At 44.0% G+C, this 15369-nt stretch overlaps 1 long non-coding RNA gene across 1 annotated transcript; it reads left to right on the forward strand.

Annotated features, from left to right (window-relative positions):
• The first annotated feature begins 4664 nt into the window (after positions 1 to 4664).
• Positions 4665 to 6601, forward strand: LOC128769989 (uncharacterized). The gene is made up of 3 exons (XR_008416444.1): positions 4665 to 4735; positions 4813 to 4876; positions 6418 to 6601. It is a non-coding gene; the product is annotated as an uncharacterized LOC128769989 (long non-coding RNA).
• The last annotated feature ends 8768 nt before the right edge of the window (positions 6602 to 15369 follow it).

A 15369-nucleotide genomic window follows, 5' to 3' on the forward strand; every position in this document is an offset into this window, starting at 1 on the left:
GACGGCGGCCACTAGAGGTCGTGATTTTACTAATTGTAATGTGCTTTAACGACGGCGGCCACTAGAGATCGTGATTTTACTAATTGTAATGTACTTTAACGACGGCGGCCACTAGAGGACGCGATTTTACTAACTGTAATGTGGTTTAACGACGGCGTCCACTAGAGGTCGTGATTTTACTTATTGTAAAGTGGTTTAATGACAGTATACACTAGTGATTTACTATTTGTTTTTACGCTTTAAATGTTGATCCTTAGTAGATCCCTACATTTACACTCTGTTTATATTAATATCATATTAACTGCTATCCGAGGTCTTGCTTCTAGATTGTATTTACATTTGTGTTGTTGTCGGTATTCTGTTTCACCTCTCCCCTCTGGGTCTTGGCCTTTGTGGGAGACATCGACGCCGGTTTCCTCAGTACCTCTGGATCTACTATCCGGACCGTTCCCTGCTGAAGACTCGACGTCGGCATCTGGGCTATCCGCACCTCCACAGCCACCGTCGCCGACACCATCAGCACAGCCAGCAACCACAGACAAGCCGCGGACATCGCCCCGGATACCAAAACAAAAAGAAAGAAATACTTGTGTGTGTGTGTGTGCGTGTGTGTGTGTTTTATCTGTAATGCGGTTTGTCTATGTTCCGGCTATGTGCTTTTAGACGGTGTCATTTTACTATTGAAGGTGTTTGAGTAACTGTTGCTGCTAAGCGTCATTGTGATTTTACTACTATGCTTTAACGACGACGGACACTAGAGGTCGCGATTACTATTTCACACTGTGCCTTAACCACGGCGACCACTAGAGGTCGGGATTACTATTTTACACTATGCTTTAACGACGGCGGCCACTAGAGGTCGTGATTTTACTAACTGTAATGTGCTTTAACGACGGCGGCCACTAGAGGACGTGATTTTACTAATTGTAATGTGCTTTAACGACGGCGGCCGCTAGAGGTCGTGATTTTACTAACTGTAATGTGCTTTAACGACGTCGGCCGCTAGAGGTCGTGATTTTACTAACTGCAATGTGCTTTAACGACGGCGGCCGCTAGAGGTGGTGATTTTACTAATTGTAATGTGCTTTAACGACGGCGGCCACTAGAGGTCGTGATTTTACTAACTGTAATGTGCTTTAACGACGGCGGCCACTAGAGGTCGTGATTTTACTAACTGTAATGTGCTTTAATGACGGCGGCCACTAGAGGTCGTGATTTTACTAATTGTAATGTGCTTTAACGACGGCGGCCACTAGAGGTCGTGATTTTATTAATTGTAATGTGCTTTAACGACGGCGGCCACTAGAGGTCGTGATTTTACTAATTGTAATGTGCTTTAACGACGGCGGCCACTAGAGGTCGTGATTTTACTAATTGTAATGTGCTTTAACGACGGCGGCCACTAGAGGTCGCGATTTTACTAACTGTTATGTGCTTTAACGACGGCGGCCACTAGAGGTCGGGATTTTACTAATTGTAATGTGCTTTAACGATGGCGGCCACTAGAGGTCGTGATTTTACTAACTGTAATGTGCTTTAACGACGGCGGCCACTAGAGGTCGTGATTTTACTAACTGTAATGTGGTTTAACGACGGCGGCCGCTAGAGGTCGTGATTTTACTAATTGTAATGTGCTTTAACGACGGCGGCCACTAGAGGTCATGATTTTACTAACTGTAATGTGGTTTAACGACGGCGTCCACTAGAGGTCGTGATTTTACTTATTGTAAAGTGGTTTAATGAGAGTATACACTAGTGATTTACTATTTGTTTTTACGCTTTAAATGTTGATCCTTAGTAGATCCCTACATTTACACTCTGTTTATATTAATATCATATTAACTGCTGTCCGAGGTCTTGCTTCTAGATTGTATTTACATTTGTGTTGTTGTCGGTATTCTGTTTCAGCCCTCCCCTCTGGGTCTTGGCCTTTGTGGGAGACATCGACGCCGGTTTCCTCAGTACCTCTGGATCTACTATCCGGACCGTTCCCTGCTGAAGACTCGACGTCAGCATCTGGGCTATCCGCACCTCCACAGCCACCGTCGCCGACACCATCAGCACCGCCAGCAACCACAGACAAGCCGCGGACATCGCCCCGGATACCAAAACAAAAAGAAAGAAATACTTGTGTGTGTGTGTGTGTGTGTGCGCGTACGTGCGTCCGTGCGTGTGTGTGTGTTTTATCTGTAATGCGTTTGTCTATGTTCCGGCTATGTGCTTTTAGACGGTGTCATTTTACTATTGAAGGTGTTTGAGTAACTGTTGCTGCTAAGCGTCATTGTGATTTTACTACTATGCTTTAACGACGACGGACAGTAGAGGTCGCGATTACTATTTCACACTATGCTTTAACGATGGCGACCACTAGAGGTCGGGATTACTAATTTACACTATGCTTTAACGACGGCGGCTACTAGAGGTCGTGATTTTACTAACTGTAATGTGCTTTAACGACGGCGGCCACTAGAGGTCGTGATTTTACTAATTGTAATGTGCTTTAACGACGGCGGCCGCTAGAGGTCGTGATTTTACTAACTGTAATTAGCTTTAACGACGGCGGCCACTAGAGGTCGTGATTTTACTAACTGCAATGTGCTTTAACGACGGCGGCCGCTAGAGGTCGTGATTTTACTAACTGTAATGTGCTTTAACGACGGCGGCCACGAGAGGTCGTGATTTTACTAACGGTAATGTGCTTTAACGACGGCGGCCACTAGAGGTCGTGATTTTACTAATTGTAATGTGCTTTAACGACGGCGGCCGCTAGAGGTCGTGATTTTACTAACTGTAATGTGCTTTAACGACGTCGGCCGCTAGAGGTCGTGATTTTACTAACTGCAATGTGCTTTAACGACGGCGGCCGCTAGAGGTCGTGATTTTACTAATTGTAATGTGCTTTAACGACGGCGGCCACTAGAGGTCGTGATTTTACTAACTGTAATGTGCTTTAACGACGGCGGCCACTAGAGGTCGTGATTTTACTAACTGTAATGTGCTTTAATGACGGCGGACACTAGAGGTCGTGATTTTACTAATCGTAATGTGCTTTAACGACGGCGGCCACGAGAGGTCGTGATTTTACTAACGGTAATGTGCTTTAACGACGACGGACAGTAGAGGTCGCGATTACTATTTCACACTATGCTTTAACGATGGCGACCACTAGAGGTCGGGATTACTAATTTACACTATGCTTTAACGACGGCGGCTACTAGAGGTCGTGATTTTACTAACTGTAATGTGCTTTAACGACGGCGGCCACTAGAGGTCGTGATTTTACTAATTGTAATGTGCTTTAACGACGGCGGCCGCTAGAGGTCGTGATTTTACTAACTGTAATTAGCTTTAACGACGGCGGCCACTGGAGGTCGTGATTTTACTAACTGCAATGTGCTTTAACGACGGCGGCCGCTAGAGGTCGTGATTTTACTAACTGTAATGTGCTTTAACGACGGCGGCCACGAGAGGTCGTGATTTTACTAACGGTAATGTGCTTTAACGACGGCGGCCGCTAGAGGTCGTGATTTTACTAACTGTAATGTGCTTTAACGACGTCGGCCGCTAGAGGTCGTGATTTTACTAACTGCAATGTGCTTTAACGACGGCGGCCGCTAGAGGTCGTGATTTTACTAATTGTAATGTGCTTTAACGACGGCGGCCACTAGAGGTCGTGATTTTACTAACTGTAATGTGCTTTAAAGACGGCGGCCACTAGAGGTCGTGATTTTACTAACTGTAATGTGCTTTAACGACGGCGGCCACTAGAGGTCGTGATTTTACTAACTGTAATGTGCTTTAACGACGGCGGCCACTAGAGGTCGTGATTTTACAAACTGTAATGTGCTTTAATGACAGCGGCCACTAGAGGTCGTGATTTTACTAACTATAATGTGCTTTAACGACGGCGGCCACTAGAGGTGGGGATTTTACTAACTGTAATGTGGTTTAACGACGGCGTCCACTAGAGGTCGTGATTTTACTTATTGTAAAGTGGTTTAATGAGAGTATACACTAGTGATTTACTATTTGTTTTTACGCTTTAAATGTTGATCCTTAGTAGATCCCTACATTTACACTCTGTTTATATTAATATCATATTAACTGCTATCCGAGGTCTTAGGTCTTTCTCTTCTAGAAAGATTGTATTTACATTTGTATTGTTGTCGGTATCCTGTTTCAGCTCTCCCCTCTGGGTCTTGGCCTTTGTGGGAGACATCGACGCCGGTTTCCTCAGTACCTCTGGATCTACTATCGGGACCGTTCCCTGCTGATGACTCGACGTCGGCATCTGGGCTATCCGCACCTCCACAGCCACCGTCGCCGACACCATCAGCACAGCCAGCAACCACAGACAAGCCGCGGACATCGCCCCGGATACCAAAACAAAAAGAAAGAAATACTTGTGTGTGTGTGTGTGTGTGTGTGTGTGCATGAAAAGATCACCCGGAACCCGGAAATCAGACACGACCGGGAAGTCATCCGGACCCTGTGGATGCTGATCATTCATTGAACGGGTCGCTCCAACTGTTCAACGGTGAGAGCAAAACATTCAGTTCAATAAAAAAAAAGTATTTTAACCACAGTCTGTCGATGTATTTTATATTTAACTACCTATGTTTTTTGTTTTATTCAACGCCTGTGCGTATGAAAACAGACGATCAGTCAGAGGTCGAAGGAGTAGGGCACCCGCTCGTTGATTCTTTAACTCACCAGATGCCTCAGCTGATAGGAGGTGGGAAAAAACATTTTGGAGTGATAGTTTACGTTTCACTGCTGTATTTATTTATTTATTTTTTCACATGAAAACAGATACAAAGACAACGAGCACGCCACACCTTCTACCTGTCGCTTCAACACCAACACCAACACCAACGTTTGGTAAGATACGAATCTCAATTTTTTTCAACACATCTCTACCGTTCAGTATCAGTTGAATGGTTGTATGTTCGCTATTGTGTGTGTGTGTGTGTGTGTGTGTGTGCGCGTACGTGCGTGCGTGCGTGTGTGTGTGCGTGTGTGTGTGTTTTATTTGTAATGCGGTTTGTCTATGTTCCGGCTATGTGCTTTTAGACGGTGTCATTTTACTATTGAAGGTGTTTGAGTAACTGTTGCTGCTAAGCGTCATTGTGATTTTACTACTATGCTTTAACGACGACGGACACTAGAGGTCGCGATTACTATTTCACACTATGCTTTAACGACGGCGGCCACGTGAGGTCGAGATTACTATTTCACACTATGCTTTAACGATGGCGACCAGTAGAGGTCGCGATTACTAATTTACACTATGCTTTAACGACGGCGGCCACTAGAGGTCGTGATTTTACTAACTGTAATGTGCTTTAACGACGGCGGCCACTAGAGGTCGTGATTTTACTAATTGTAATGTGCTTTAACGACGGCGGCCGCTAGAGGTCGTGATTTTACTAACTGTAATGTGCTTTAACGACGCCGGCCGCTAGAGGTCGTGATTTTACTAACTGCAATGTGCTTTAACGACGGCGGCCGCTAGAGGTCGTGATTTTACTAATTGTAATGTGCTTTAACGACGGCGGCCACTAGAGGTCGTGATTTTACTAACAGTAATGTGCTTTAACGACGGCGGCCACTAGAGGTCGTGATTTTACTAATTGTAATGTGCTTTAACGACGGCGGCCACTAGAGGTCGTGATTTTACTAACTGTAATGTGCTTTAACGACGGCGGCCACTAGAGGTCGTGATTTTACTAACTGTAATGTGCTTTAATGACGGCGGCCACTAGAGGTCGTGATTTTACTAACTGTAATGTGCTTTAACGACGGCGGCCACTAGAGGTCGTGATTTTACTAATTGTAATGTGCTTTAACGACGGCGGCCACTAGAGGTCGTGATTTTACTAATTGTAATGTGCTTTAACGACGGCGGACGCTAGAGGTCGTGATTTTACTAACTGTAATGTGCTTTAACGACAGCGGCCGCTAGAGGTCGTGATTTTACTAACTGTAATGTGCTTTAACGACGGCGGCCGCTAGAGGTCGTGATTTTACTAACTGTAATGTGCTTTAACGACGGCGGCCACTAGAGGACGTAATTTTACTAATTGTAATGTGCTTTAACGACGGCGGCCACTAGAGGTCGTGATTTTACTAACTGTTATGTGGTTTAACGACGGCGGCCGCTAGAGGTCGTGATTTTACTAATTGTAATGTGCTTTAACGATGGCGTCCACTAGAGGTCGTGATTTTACTTATTGTAAAGTGGTTTAATGAGAGTATACACTAGTGATTTACTATTTGTTTTTACGCTTTAAATGTTGATCCTTAGTAGATCCCTACATTTACACTCTGTTTATATTAATATCATATTAACTGCTATCGGAGGTCTTGCTTCTAGATTGTATTTACATTTGTGTTGTTGTCGGTATTCTGTTTCAGCTCTCCCCTCTGGGTCTTGGCCTTTGTGGGAGACATCGACGCCGGTTTCCTCAGTACCTCTGGATCTACTATCCGGACCGTTCCCTGCTGAAGACTCGACGTCGGCATCTGGGCTATCCGCACCTCCACAGCCACCGTCGCCGACACCATCAGCACAGCCAGCAACCACAGACAAGCCGCGGACATCGCCCCGGATACCAAAACAAAAAGAAAGAAATACTTGTGTGTGTGTGTGTGTGTGTGCGCGTACGTGCGTCCGTGCGTGTGTGTGTGCGTGTGTGTGTGCGTGTGTGTGTGTTTTATCTGTAATGCGTTTGTCTATGTTCCGGCTATGTGCTTTTAGATGGTGTCATTTTACTATTGAAGGTGTTTGAGTAACTGTTGCTGCTAAGCGTCATTGTGATTTTACTACTATGCTTTAACGACGACGGACAGTAGAGGTCGCGATTACTATTTCACACTATGCTTTAACGATGGCGACCACTAGAGGTCGGGATTACTAATTTACACTATGCTTTAACGACGGCGGCCACTAGAGGTCGTGATTTTACTAACTGTAATGTGCTTTAACGACGGCGGCCACTAGAGGTCGTGATTTTACTAATTGTAATGTGCTTTAACGACGGCGGCCGCTAGAGGTCGTGATTTTACTTACTGTAATTAGCTTTAACGACGGCGGCCACTAGAGGTCGTGATTTTACTAACTGCAATGTGCTTTAACGACGGCGGCCGCTAGAGGTCGTGATTTTACTAACTGTAATGTGCTTTAATGAGGGCGGCCACTAGAGGTCGTGATTTTACTAATTGTAATGTGGTTTAATGACAGTATACACTAGTGATTTACTATTTGTTTTTACGCTTTAAATGTTGATCCTTAGTAGATCCCTACATTTACACTCTGTTTATATCAATATCATATTAACTGCTATCCGAGGTCTTAGGTCTTTCTCTTCTAGAAAGATTGTATTTACATTTGTATTGTTGTCGGTATTCTGTTTCAGCTCTCCCCTCTGGGTCTTGGCCTTTGTGGGAGACATCGACGCCGGTTTCCTCAGTACCTCTGGATCTACTATCCGGACCGTTCCCTGCTGAAGACTCGACGTCGGCATCTGGGCTATCCGCACCTCCACAGCCACCGTCGCCGACACCATCAGCACAGCCAGCAACCACAGACAAGCCGCGGACATCGCCCCGGATACCAAAACAAAAAGAAAGAAATACTTGTGTGTGTGTGTGTGTGTTTGTGCATGAAAAGATCACCCGGAACCCGGAAATCAGACACGACCGGGAAGTCATCCGGACCCTGTGGATGCTGATCATTCATTGAACGGGTCGCTCCAACTGTTCAACGGTGAGAGCAAAACATTCAGTTCAATAAAAAAAAAGTATTTTAACCACAGTCTGTCGATGTATTTTATATTTAACTACCTATGTTTTTTGTTTTATTCAACGCCTGTGCGTATGAAAACAGACGATCAGTCAGAGGTCGAAGGAGTAGGGCACCCGCTCGTTGATTCTTTAACTCACCAGATGCCTCAGCTGATAGGAGGTGGGAAAAAACATTTTGGAGTGATAGTTTACGTTTCACTGCTGTATTTATTTATTTATTTTTTCACATGAAAACAGATACAAAGACAACGAGCACGCCACACCTTCTACCTGTCGCTTCAACACCAACACCAACACCAACGTTTGGTAAGATACGAATCTCAATTTTTTTCAACACATCTCTACCGTTCAGTATCAGTTGAATGGTTGTATGTTCGCTATTGTGTGTGTGTGTGTGTGTGTGTGTGTGTGTGTGTGTGTGTGCGCGTACGTGCGTGCGTGCGTGTGTGTGTGTTTTATCTGTAATGCGGTTTGTCTATGTTCCGGCTATGTGCTTTTAGACGGTATCATTTTACTATTGAAGGTGTTTGAGTAACTGTTGCTGCTAAGCGTCATTGTGATTTTACTACTATGCTTTAACGACGACGGACACTGGAGGTCGCGATTACTATTTCACACTATGCTTTAACGACGGCGGCCACGTGAGGTCGTGATTACTATTTCACACTATGCTTTAACGATGGCGACCACTAGAGGTCGGGATTTTACTAACTGTAATGTGCTTTAACGACGTCGGCCGCTAGAGGTCGTGATTTTACTAACTGCAATGTGCTTTAACGACGGCGGCCGCTAGAGGTCGTGATTTTACTAATTGTAATGTGCTTTAACGACGGCAGCCACTAGAGGTCGTGATTTTACTAACTGTAATGTGCTTTAACGACGGCGGCCACTAGAGGTCGTGATTTTACTAACTGTAATGTGCTTTAATGACGGCGGCCACTAGAGGTCGTGATTTTACTAATTGTAATGTGCTTTAACGACGGCGGCCACTAGAGGTCGTGATTTTACTAATTGTAATGTGCTTTAACGACGGCGGCCACTAGAGGTCGTGATTTTACTAATTGTAATGTGCTTTAACGACGGCGGCCACTAGAGGTCGTGATTTTACTAATTGTAATGTGCTTTAACGACGGCGGCCACTAGAGGTCGTGATTTTACTAACTGTAATGTGCTTTAACGACGGCGGCCACTAGAGGTGGTGATTTTACTAATTGTAATGTGCTTTAACGACGGCGGCCACTAGAGGTCGTGATTTTACTAACTGTAATGTGCTTTAACGACGGCGGCCACTAGAGGTCGTGATTTTACTAATTGTAATGTGGTTTAACGACGGCGTCCACTAGAGGTCGTGATTTTACTAACTGTAATGTGGTTTAACGACGGCGGCCGCTAGAGGTCGTGATTTTACTAATTGTAATGTGCTTTAACGACGGCGGCCGCTAGAGGTCGTGATTTTACTAATTGTAATGTGCTTTAACGACGGCGGCCACTAGAGGTCGTGATTTTACTAATTGTAATGTGGTTTAATGACAGTGTACACTAGTGATTCACTATTTGTTTTTACGCTTTAAATGTTGATCCTTAGTAGATCCCTACATTTACACTCTGTTTATATTAATATCATATTAACTGCTATCCGAGGTCTTGCTTCTAGATTGTATTTACATTTGTATTGTTGTCAGTATTCTTTTTCAGCTCTCCCCTCTGGGTCTTGGCCTTTGTGGGAGACATCGACGCCGGTTTCCTCAGTACCTCTGGATCTACTATCCGAACCGCTCCCTGCTGAAGACTCGACGTCGGCATCTGGGCTATCCGCACCTCCACAGCCACCGTCGCCGACACCATCAGCACCGCCAGCAACCACAGACAAGCCGCGGACATCGCCCCGGATACCAAAACAAAAAGAAAGAAATACTTTTAGTTTTCAGCATTAGTCAATGTTTGAACTTTTTCTGCATTGTAGGCTAAATAATCAAAACACGTTAGTAGCTACAATATTATTTCGGGTTTAAACATTTTTGAAGTTATTTAACATCTTATGAAGAAGTTTTTCATTCTTGAAATATTTCTTAAAGATAAAACAGTAGAAAGAAAACACTTTTTAGTCTTCACTAATAGTTCAAACGACACAGCTACCCAACTCATGCACCATTTTTTCAAAATGCTTTTAAACAGATAATTTGAACTTGTTTGAGAAATACTTTTAGTTTTCAGAATAGAACAAAAGAAAGAAATACTTTTAGTTTTCAGAAAACAAGGTTGAGTGAACAATGATGAAACAAAAAAGAAAGAAATACTTTAGTTTTCAGCATTAGTTCAAATGACACAGCTATTCAACTCACATGAGTTTCTGTTGAATCAGTCTATTTAATTTTACACCCTGTGTGAGTTTGAAACGATGCATTTTTAGAGTCTGTGATAACCAGTTAATTTGCTGCGGAGACGCGAGTTCTTTCCTGGACGGTTGAATCTTCAAAAGAGACAGTCTGAAGGCGGACCTCATTGTCTTCAGACAACATTGTTTAGGCTGTAGGAAATACACTTCTGTACCTTCCACGTGTTCGTTTTCTCGTGAGAATGACAACCAAAAACACCCCAACTTAAAATCCAAAAGAATTTACACCCTGACAGAGGCGTCTAATTACCCTAACAGAGCTCTGGGCCCGCAACTACACCTGGCTTTGCCTCAGCTCCGATGGTGTAGAGTGACAAAGACTATCTCAGGCCCTGACCCCTTTTATTACACATTTCAGTTCATTTTGGGGGTGCAGTCTCCACTGATTGATCCTGGTCTTCTTACGGTCCAGGTCGTCATGGGTCAAATTCCAGATCTTGTGCCGTCTCCACCACATCTGGAAACACCTTTAGAACATTCATACATCTGTCTTTAATTGGCGACAATGGCAGAGCGGATGACCCAAGCCATTCTTTTTTTGGCATCCTGCTTCTGTCACCATGTCCGTTCTCCATCTGATTATTTGTTTTACGTCGCCGCGGTTCATACCGCTGAGCTACCTAGCAGACATTGATCCTGGTCTTCTTATGGTCCAGGTCGTCATGGGTCAAATTCCAGATCTTGTGCTGTCTCCACCACATCTGGAAACACCTTTAGAATATTTATACATCTGTCTTTAATTGGCGACAATGGCAGAGTGGGTGACCCGATCCAAATCAACAAAGACGTCACCGAGGACCTACCCACACGGACGGAGTATTTAGGTGACCCGATTCAGACCACATTTTACATCAGTTCCGGGGTAACCTTCGCTGTTGACCAGACCTTCCAGAACTTCATCCTCCTTTCCAAAAGGACTCCAGACTACCCATGGATGCCTCTTCCTCTGCACGTCGTAGGTGAATATTTATCTGTTTATCTATCCATCTATCTATATCTATACAGTATACATATAAGTATATACATATATGTGTATCTATGTATTTACATTTACATATATAAGTATAATAAAAACGTTACGCCATGTTTATCACGTACCATGTCTCTTTTCATTGACAGACGTCGTCACTCATCTGTGTGACGTTCATTTAACGCAGAGTGATACTGGTAAAAATATTGAATTATTTTATAATTCGTTGTTAATATCTCTATTATGTGTTACAACAGCCGCACTTCTATTTTTCAGATATTATCGCCTCCGCGAATAACTTCCCGGAGACGCTGATCGGCGCTGAGGAGCTTGAGCGGTTAATGCGTGTAACTTTTGAAGACGGAGATGCCCGTGCGGATCTGTCGGCTGTGAATCCGAGAGCGAGTCTTCAAGACAGCGGCACCGAGGCTCAGAACACGCCGTGTATTATAATAATCGACAGCGAGGACGAGTTCGTCCGGGGCCGAGTACAGGAAATCGACTGAAGGGGAGTAACCAACGCTCTCTGAGCCGTAAGCGACGGTATAATTCGGCACGGAAGACAGGACCGGCGCGAGTCATTGGTGAGAAGGAGACAGCGATTCTAATCATAATTACGATAACTAGGTAAAGAACAGCGGTATTTATTAAGTGTATATACATGCCTATGTGTGTGTGTGCGTGTGTGTGTGTGTGTGTGTGTGTGTGTGTGTGTGTGTGTGTGTGTGTGTGTGTGCATGAAAAGATCACCCGGAACCCGGAAATCAGACACGACCGGGAAGTCATCCGGACCCTGTGGATGCTGATCATTCATTGGACGGGTCGCTCCAACTGTTCGACGGTGAGAGCAAAACAAAAAAAGTATTTTAACCACATTCTGTTGATGTGTTTTATATTTAACTACCTATGTTTTTGTTTTATTCAACGCCTGTGCGTATGAAAACAGACGATCAGTCAGAGGTCGAAGGAGTAGGGCACCCGCTCGTTGATTCTTTAACTCACCAGACGCCTCAGCTGATAGGAGGCGGGAAAAAACATTTGGAGTGATAGTTTACGTTTCACTGCTGTATTTATTTATTTATTTTTTCACATGAAAACAGATACAAAGGCAACGAGCACGCCACACCTTCTGCCTGTCGCTTCAACGCCACCACCACCGTTTGGTAAGATGTAAATCTCCAATTTTTTTTCAACACATCTCTACCGTTCAGTGTCAGCTGAATGGCTGTATGTTCGCTATTATGTGTGTGTGTGTGTGTGTGTGTGTGTGTGTGTGTGAGTGTGTGTGTGTGTGTGTGTGTGTGTGTGTGTGTGTGTGTGTGTGTGTGTGTGTGTGTGTGTGTGGTTTAATGATGTGTCTGCAATTCGTTGTGTTAGAGCATCAAGGTGCCTGTTATCTGTAATGTGGTTTATCTATGTTCCGGCTTTATGCTTTTAGATAGCGTAATTTTATTATTGAAGGTGTTTGGGTAACTGTTACTGCTAAACAACATTGTGATTTTACTACTATGCTTTAACGGCGCCGGCCACTAGAGGTCGCGATTACTATTTACGCTATGCTTTAACGACGATGACCACTAGAGGTCACGATTACTATTTGCACTATGCTTTAACGTCACCGGTCGCTAGAGGTCGCAATTACTATTAACACTATGCTTTAACGACGGCGGTCACTAGAGGTCGCGATTGCTATTTACACTGCGCTTTAACGATGATGACCACTAGAGGTAATTGTAATGTGCTTTAATACATATACACTATGTATTATACTATATACTATATATATATATATATATATATATATATATATATATATATATATATATATATAGTATTCTTATACACTAATGATTCTATTTGTTTTTATGCTTTAAATGACGGTCCTGAGTAGGTCCATACATTGAGTTTTTTATTTATTTATTTTTAACGCTCTTTAGGATATGCTTCTGTTGTGATGATGGTTTTGTCCATGAGTATTGATATGTATGCTACACGTGTTGTTGTTTTATTATAGCCATCGCTAGAAAACAACACAGCTCAACACCGGTTATATGATTACGTAATTTTGTTTTTCCGCAGGTCGTATTTTTTCATATTGTACTAGGGTTATTTTCATACTACTCTGTTTATATTAATATCATATTAACTGCTATCCGAGGTCTTGCTTCTAGATTGTATTTACATTTGTATTGTTGTCAAAATTCTGTTTCAGCTCTCCCTCCTGGGTCTTGGCCTTTGTGGGAGACATCGACGCTGGTTTCCGCAGTACCTCTGGATCTACTATCCGGATCGTTCCCTACTGAAGACTCGACGTCGGCATCTGGGCAATCCGCACCTCCACAGCCACCGTCGCCGCCACCATCAGCACCGCCAGCAACCACAGACAACCCGCGGATAGCACCCCGGACACCAACGTCGACTTGCGCCGCATCACCCCCTGACCAAACCCTGCCTCTACCCCCTGCCCCCGAGCGCTCTGTCACAGCTACCCAAGACAGACCCCACGCTCCAGTGTCGCCGACCCTATTAGCGTTCCATGATGCAACGGCTGTAAAACAACAGCTTGAATTCAGAGTACGTACGCTTGAACGTCGTCTTCATCAGAGTGAAATACAGAGTCGTCGTCTAGCACGTCAAGCGCGTCAAGCACGTAAATACCGCCGTTCTGCGAGAAATATACGTGAAGGTAAGATTAACAACCATTTCAACGAGTAATCAGCAGGGATGCATATGTCTTAAATATTATGATAATCGTTACAGAACTCATCTTTAAGGACGTCACGAATAAAGCGCTGGTGTCTGAAGTTCTGAGACTCCTAAAACAACAAGGACCTGGTGGTAACAGACGTCGTGGACTGATCTGACTGAAGTTCGACCCCAGTAAGGTCCATTTGGATCCTCATTATTTAAAAGCAGTGATGGGTGATTACGGTTTGAGGTTGCTGTTGCACTGCGGGTGATTGTGTTTTGAGGTCGCTGTTGCATCGCGGGTGATTGTGTTTTGAGACTGTTGTTTTGTTTATTAAATGTTTTTTAATTATTATTTTATTGTTATTGTTATTATTGTTATTACGCTATGGCCAACCATGATGGTTTTCCTTCCGGTTCTGACCCTGAATCCACACACAACCAGGACACTACACCACACCTCATTGACCAGAGTGCTTCACCAACACGTATGTTTCTGTCTCACTTGTTTGACAACGTGTCTGAGGAGGATGTAGTGCAGGTCTATGATCCGAGTATAAATGAAAACATGGAGTCAATTTTTTTCGGCGAGAGAGAGGATAACCGAATTTTAAATATGGTTCCTGCATCATCTCGTGAGGGTAGGGCTGATACCTCTTTAGACAATGGCGATCGGTTAGAAAGGTTTGTTGATAATCTGCAGACGACTGATTCAGGGACAACTGCTCTTGACCCTCTGGTAGATGTGTCTGACTCTAACTGTAGCGATGACAATGTTGATGATGACGGTGATTCGCTTCAGGAAGGATGTTGTATTAGAGGTACCGGTATTGAATCAGAAGTCATAGAGCCTTTTAACACCGATAGGATAAGAAGGGTGCTAACACGTCCTGCTGTACCGGACACTCCTGATTTAGCTACTTTCTACAGAGGTTGGATGCAACAGGTCAGGGAGTTGGCTGATGAAGCGCAGAGACTGGCAGATCGAGAGGATGTGGTTCAGCTTGAAGTGGTAGGTGAAGATGTTCAAGAACACGTTAATGTTGTGGTTGAAGGCGACGGTGGAAATATCTACCCTGCTTTTGAGGACCTCCTTAGCAACACAGTGCAATCTGACAGAGTCATCGCTATGGGTAAGAGAATTGAATTAACGGTCCAAATTGTACATATCCCTCGAGGAGGCGCGAAACGCAAGCTCGAGAAGACGCTGGATGCCAAAATGTTTGTTAAAAAAAGACGACATCTCTATGTAGTTGGTGGTGATGGAACCAAGCAGCTTTGCGTCGCAATCAGCCTTTCTTGTCTCCTTAATCCTAACCGTGCGTATCAAGATTGTGTTGAGCTGGGGAGGGAATTATTAAACAAAGCTGGTTTAGATTCTCAAACACCTATCATATTCACAGATATACCCCTGTTTGAACGGATAGTGAGGCGTAAAATTGTTGTGTTTAATAAAACGACAGCAAACCAGCCATTAGCGCATTATGCCACCGGTTTTGCTGATGGTTCG

The sequence above is a fragment of the Synchiropus splendidus genome, chromosome 13 (assembly GCF_027744825.2).
Source record: "Synchiropus splendidus isolate RoL2022-P1 chromosome 13, RoL_Sspl_1.0, whole genome shotgun sequence".
NCBI classification, from domain to species: domain Eukaryota; kingdom Metazoa; phylum Chordata; class Actinopteri; order Syngnathiformes; family Callionymidae; genus Synchiropus; species Synchiropus splendidus.